At 35.1% G+C, this 7,435-nt stretch overlaps 1 protein-coding gene and 1 non-coding gene across 10 annotated transcripts in view; both read right to left on the bottom strand.

Annotated features, from left to right (window-relative positions):
* The window catches only part of NBEA (neurobeachin), a 607,387-nt gene that overhangs the window by 346,835 nt on the left and 253,117 nt on the right, over positions 1-7,435 (bottom strand). The gene's annotated exons all lie outside the window — the stretch shown is intronic.
* On the bottom strand, positions 1,184-1,290 carry LOC112065431 (U6 spliceosomal RNA). The gene has a single exon (XR_002892032.1). It is a non-coding gene; the product is annotated as a U6 spliceosomal RNA (small nuclear RNA).

Below are 7,435 nucleotides of genomic sequence, written 5' to 3'. Positions count from 1 at the left end.
GTGGTCTCTCCCTTTGCGGAGCACAGGCTCCGGACGCGCAGGCTCAGCGGCCATGGCTCACGGGCCCAGCCGCTCCGCGGCATGTGGGATCTTCCCAGACCGGGGCACGAACCCTCGTCCCCTGCATCGGCAGGCGGATTCTCAACCACTGCGCCACCAGGGAAGCCCAATTTCGTTTCTTTTTATGGCTGAGTAATAAAAAGCATTTATTGAACTTGTGTCTTATGTGCCAGATACCACGCCAGGTGCTAAGTTTAAAAAGAAGTGAGGAAAGTGGGAGTTTATATAAACAAATAATCATGACATAGAATCCTAGGAAGGACACAGAGAGTACAGAGTGTTAGACACACAGAAAGGGTAGTGAGCAGCTCTGCAGAGGAGAATTTATAGGGAATGTGACATCTGAGTTGGATGATGCTAACCCTATCTAGGCAAAAAAAGGAAAGAAGGAAAGTCATCCGAGGTGACAGAGAAACATCAGAGGTATAAAGAAGCATGACATTGTTAGTAAAATGGAATTGGGATGCTACACTGTGGAGTGCAGAGGATGGAAGGAGGTGAAATGAAGATGGAGGAAGAGAGGAAAGAGAGCCATCTATGACATCATATTCCTACTGGCAACAGGAAGCCACTGAAGGATTTTAAGCAGGGGCACACAGAATTCGATCTATTTTGGGAAGATTGCTTTCTGTCAGTGCAATAGGAACTGTCTAGTCAAGATGATGAAAACCTGAGCTGAAGGCGGCAGCAGTGCAAGCAGAGACAGTTTGAAAGACATTTTGGAGAAGACAATAAAATACTCTGGATAACTGAATATGAGATTAAAGGGCAGGGTAAAGGAGCAAAGTGTGAATGATAAAACCTTTAAGTGAGAAAGGAAAATAAACGAAGGAGCAGGTTTGCAGAAAGAGAGTTTCATCCCAGACAAAATTAAGAATATAGGCAAAAAAATTAATTTTGTTATTTAATATTATTTGTTTTTTAGGTGTGGATGCCATAACCCTGACAAACCTGATATAAATAAATCGCACAGATAACATGGCATTGGACAAAATTGTGGAGTTATTATGAGTCCCACTAGCAAACTACTGGTAGTAATCTTACCAGTACAGTTTTTTTTTTTAACATCTTTATTGGAGTATAATTGCTTTACAATGGTGTGTTAGTTTCTGCTTTATAACAAAAAAATATGGAACGCTTCACAAATTTGCATATCATCCTTGCACAGGGGCCATGCTAATCTTCTCTGTATGGTTCCAATTTTAGTATATGTGCTTCAGAAGCAAGCACCAGTACAGTTTTAAGATCTAGTTTTTCTATTTCTCCTCACAATAAAATATGCTAATTTAATTTCCATCAAATAGACATGACTATTCTGATAATTTGAATTTTAAATATCAAGTCTGCCCAGGACAATTTAGTTTTTAAATAACTTTCTAATGATTTTAACTTTTTTAAATTCCAAAATTAGTACACATTAATGGCACTGAAATAGTTGAAATAGCTTCACTTTAATAATAAATGTTGAATAAGAACTACAGACCTTGAAAGAAAGTTTGCATGCTCACTACCCTTCACTTGCTTTAGTTTCAGTGGTGTGCAGCTGACAGTTTTTTTGAAATTCTCTGCTCTGTATAGCTTTCACATTGTGTTATGTGGCATTCTGAGATACAGTGTATAACTATAAAGTGTATATCTCTTGTGACTTCTGCAATGCTTACACATCTTTATCCACATAATATCAATTTCCTATGTTTTTTACCTTTCTTTTACTTTTTTACCTGAAACATGAAATTTATTTTTCTATTTCATCACTGTGATATTCTCCTGATGGTAAAAAATTACTTTCAGTTTTACCATTTAAGTCATCTAAACTTATTAAGGTCAAAAACGTAACAATTAGCAAACTGTGGCTTTCTAACTTAAAACTGAAAAACCAAAACCAAACAAAAAAACCAATATTAAATAAACATCCTTTGAAATAACAATAATGGTTTGAATTTTCACTGTTACTGCTACAATATTAATATGTGTCTAGGTAGTATTACTATTAAATTTTTTTTTTTATTTTTAACATTTATTGGAGTATAATTGCTTTACAATGGTGTGTTTCTGCTTTATAACAAACTGAATCAGCTATACATATACATATGTTCCCATATCTCTTCCCTCTTGCGTCTCCCTCCCACCCTCCCTATCCCACCCCTCTAGGTGGTGACAAGGCACCGAGAGCTGACCTCCCTGTGCTATGCGGCTGCTTCCCACTAGCTATCTATTTTAAGTTTGGTAGTGTATATATGTCCATGCCGCTCTCTCACTTTGTCCCAGCTTAACTTTCCCCTCCCTGTATCCTCAAGTCCATTCTCTAGTAGGTCTGCATCTTTATTCCCGTCTTGCCCCTAGGTTCTTCTGACCAATTTTATTTTTTGTGGCCTCTCCCTTTGCAGAGCACAGGCTCCGGACGCGCAGGCTCAGCGGCCATGGCTCACGGGCCCAGCCGCTCCGCGGCACGTGGGATCTTCCCGGACCGGGGCACGAACCCGTGTCCCCTGCATCGGCAGGCGGACTCTCAACCACTGCATCACCAGAGAAGCCCTTTTTTTAAATTTTTTTTAGATTCCATATGTATGTGTTAGCATACGGTATTTGTTTTTCTCTTTCTGACTTACTTCACTCTGTATGACAACAGTATTACATACTATTTTGATTGGATATTTTAAGATTTGCCTATATGTTTCAGAGAGTTTAATTTAAAACTGCACTACAAATGAAAACAACTGTAATGTTATCTTCAAGAAACTAAAATAACATTAAGCTCACTTACTAACAAAAAGCTTTTTTAAATGTAATTAAACCATTACAGCTTATTTTTATATTCAGATTACAAATTTTAATTGAAAATTTTAAAAAACACCTTCAAAATACTGCAGAAACAGTGAGAGTTCATTCATTCATTGATTTACTTTAGTTCACTTAAAAACTAGGTTATCACAAATTTATGGCAGTCTTACTGTCTTCAGAATAGGAATAAAACTGAAGTCTCTGGATGTATCATGTACATTAGGGGTCAGCATACATTTTTGTAAAGGCTCAGATAAAATACGTAGGCTTTGGGGATGGGGGCTAGGGGACAATAATAAATTTCTGTCACAACTACTCAACTCTTGCCATTGCAGGGCAAAAGCAGCCAGAGACAACACATAAGCAAATGAGTTTGGCCATCTTCCAATAAAACTATTTCCTCATCCATAGGGGAGTGTGTGTGTGTGTGTGTGTGTGTGTGTGTGTGTGTGTGTGTGTGAATGTGAGAGAGGGAGAGAACACATACATGGGCACACATACTCGTACATACATCCTACAGATTTTTTAAACTTCAGGGGAAATTATTTTAGATGTATGCCTATGATACTTTAAAATTCCAAAATCCAAAAAGCTCTGAAAAAAGCTTTCTCGTAAGATTGTCATAACGTCAATCATCAGCAAAATTTTACCTAAATAATATGATGCTATTTACAAACTTTATTCTACTTAGCATGACTATCCTTACATATTACTGTAAATATATTAATGTATTTAAGTAACGAGCTACCTCAGACTCCCATGAAGATGCTATGAAATACACATATAAGCACCTATTACTTTTTTTAAATCCCCAAATATCTGAATTATGAAACACATCGAGCTCTAAGGTTTTTTTTTTAATATGGGCTGGTTATTACTTTTTAATATAAATTTATTTATTTTATTTATTTTATTTTTTGGCTGCATTGGGTCTTCATTGCTGCACGTGGGCTTTTCTCTAGTTGCGGCAAGCGGGCTCTTTGTTGCAGTGCGCGGGCTTCTAATTGTGGTGGCTTCTCTTGTTGTGGAGCAAGGGCCCTAGGCGCGCAAGCTTCAGTAGTTGTGGCACGTGTGCTCAGTAGTTGTGGTTCGCGGGCTCTAAAGAACAGGTTTAATAGTTGTGGTGCACGGGCTTAGTTGCTCCGCGGCATGTGGGATCTTCCCGGACCAGGGCTCGAACTCGTGTCTCCTGCATTGGCAGGCGGATTCTTAACCACTGTGCCACCAGGGAAGTCCCAAGCTCTAAGGTTTTGAATATGAATTTTAGGCATTTATTAAAATAAAAGAAATGTGACTTTGCTTTTTAAGAGTCAGAAATTAGTGGTACTATCTTACATGAAATATTTTGAAAGATTCACAAAGATATTAATACTAATATATTAACTGCAACCTCAAAGTAATTAGATATTGTGCCTTTTCCCATGGAAATTCCATATGTTCAAACTAAAAATCTATTTCCATATGAGAATGGTTGGCTAAGTGCTTTTAAATTGTAAATCTAGAATGTTCAGATTGCTCAGAAACAAGATTAACTGTAATTGTAGTTACATAATACTGTCATTTTGACTCATTTATTGAAATAAACTCTAAATTTTTGTTTGCTTGTTTTGTTTTTGGCCATTGTGTTGATATAGCCTAGGAATCTTATTGGCTGTGGAGATTTTTTCTTTTTTATAGTTTTGCTTCTGCTAAGAATTTTTGCATAGTGGTAGAACTTAAGTTCCTAACACTCTTTTATAGATAATTCCTCCACAGAATGATAGATTACAATAAAAAACTGAAGTTACAGTGATAGTTCCTGCACAGTATTTGCTCATGCTCTGACTGTGAATGAACTGAGCTGAAGAGAATATTCTCCTGGCATTATTATCAACACCTATAAAATGTGAAACACTGTTGTAAATTTACTCTTTTTAAAATTATGCTTTAGAAACCATGTTTGTGCTAGCCCATCAAAAATGTCATATCAAGGAAAATGTTCCAGCAAATTCTTGGTATTCAATGTTACTTTTTTTTTTGTCTCCATGTGACTTTCACTTCTCTTTGCACATTCTATGGAAATACCATTTTACATTTACACATACTAAACAATAGATTATAATTTCACAATCACTTGGGACTGATTAAGTTTTGGGTTGGCTGTCTCTTGAGGTATTTTCATTTAAATAATTTATTTTAGGAACTATAAGTAAGCCACCGCTGTGTCACAGAGATGACACTGTCTTTGATCTCAAGGAGTGAAAGCCCGGTTATAAAAATAAGGCACATAAATAAACATAGGAAGGTGTCCAGGGAGAGTATTATACTGAAGAAATTATAATAAGGCACTATGCCTCCAAATAACTTAAAACAACTATTGTTGAGGTTTTTATTAAAAACTTTTATCCATAGTATTAGACTCAAGTTTCCACTACAGAAGTGATTAACCTGAGTGTCTTGCCCTTTCCTTAACTTCCTGATTTAATCACAACAGCAATGAAAAAGGATGAAATAAGGGAAATAAGAGACATTTTCACTATCATAAATCATCTGGATCCCTCAATTCTCTTTGGGTTAAATTTAATTATAGAACGAATTGCTATTCCTATATCACTCCTCTGCATCAACTTTCTTCTATTCTCCCTGTGCTGCTTCAAATTCCAAAAGTCTCTATTAAATTCTAAAACTACTAAACTATGTCTGGTTCAAATTTTGACATTACCCAAGAAAGATTCTGATCCTGAATTATTACTAAGAATACTATATATGTCTTAAACATGTATTTCATTTCAAGAAATATTAATAATCAAAAAAAGCAAGATAGTTATACAATTAAATCACACAGAGTTGAATAAAATGGCTATACTAATGCCTACTTATTAAAAATAAAACAATAATTTATATTCTATAAAATATGGGATCCTCCTTTTAGACACAGTATGTATAAATGAATAATTTGTGTAATTATGGTTCCAAACTACTGAAATTCTGACTTTCATTTATTTACATTCTCAAATAAGTACATTTAATAATTTTAGGTTCTCAAACGTAACTAAATTTAAATTTAAAATTGCTTTTTAGTAATACACACGTTTAAGTTCTTTATTTTTGTATTCAGAAAAACACTGGCTCTTTTTCTTTTAAATACTTATATAATGCACAATGGAAATACTATGCACCACTTTTCTTAATACATTCATAAAGTCAAAGATAAAAACTAAGAAAATAATTAGTAAAAGGAAATTATTTGATAAATATTGTGATTAAGGCAAAAAAGGGAAAAAAAGGCTACAGGTTAAAGTAAGCTCAAGTAGAGGTCAGTCAGCTGAACCTCACTTATTTTCAAGAGGACATTAACTTTACCCAATAAAGTTTTTAACAGCTTATTGTTATTTAAGTCTATAAACTTAAATAAAGTTTAAGCTTTATTAAGGCTTAAATTGTTGAAGCACTCAGAGAAAACAAGCTAGACTTTCGGAGAACTCCTTATCTGTGCTCAAAGCAATAAATTCTCCAATTTGACCCAAACTGAATTTTCTTTACTGAATCCTCCATTTAAAACAAAATATTAAATAGGAATGAATAAGCAGTCCAGTTTTATTCATTCTTAAGAATGACATAAAAAGTTTTTGGAACTTGAAAGAACTCAGAAATTCCTTCATTTTAACAACATTTAAGATACTGCCAAAAGTCACAGAAATTATTATAAGTATATACTCTATCTAAGCAGTAATTTATTGTGATTATTTGCCAAGGATTATATAAGCAAAAAAGTATAGATCACTAAATTAACAAGATTATTTTGCCTATACCAGAAAACTCTATATCCAACTCACACCCATCCACAATTCAGAGTCAAATTATATGGTTATATACGTACCAGAATACAATCTGATAACGATACCGTAGAGAAGTCAGTATGTGAATTGCTTTGCAATTAAAAAAATAACACTTCAGCATAATATTAGACCCACTTATTAAAGTAAATGGTGCTTTTATTTCTTCTAATTCTTCTTGCAATAATAGATCTACTACAAATAACACTTATTTTTTGTTTTAACATCTTTATTGGAGTATAATTGCTTTACAATGGTGTGTTAGTTTCTGCTTTATAACAAAGTGAATCAGCTATACATATACATATATCCCCATACCTCCTCCCTCTTGCGTCTCCCTCTCACCCTCCCTATCCCACCCCTCTAGGTGGTCACAAAGCTCATCTCCCTGTGCTATGCAGCAGCTTCCCACTAGCTATCCATTTTACATTTGGTAGTGTATATATGTCCATGCCACTCTCTCACTTTGTCCCAACTTACCCTTCCCCCTCCCTGTATCCTCCCTCCCTCAAGTCCATTCTCTACATCTGCGTCTTTATTCCTGTCCTGCCCCTAGGTTCTTCAGAAACATTTTTTTTTTAAGATTCCATATATATATATATGTGTTAGCATATGGTGTTTGTTTTTCTCTTTCTGACTTACCTCACTCTGTATGACAGACTCTAGGTCCATCCACCTCACTACAAATAACTCAATTTTGTTTCTTTTTATGGCTGAGTAGTATTCCATTGTATATATGTGCCACATCTTCTTTATCCATTCATCTGTCGATGGACACT

The sequence above is a fragment of the Physeter macrocephalus genome, chromosome 13 (assembly GCF_002837175.3).
Source record: "Physeter macrocephalus isolate SW-GA chromosome 13, ASM283717v5, whole genome shotgun sequence".
Lineage (NCBI taxonomy): Eukaryota > Metazoa > Chordata > Mammalia > Artiodactyla > Physeteridae > Physeter > Physeter macrocephalus.
This window is presented reverse-complemented; position numbering and strand designations above follow the sequence as displayed.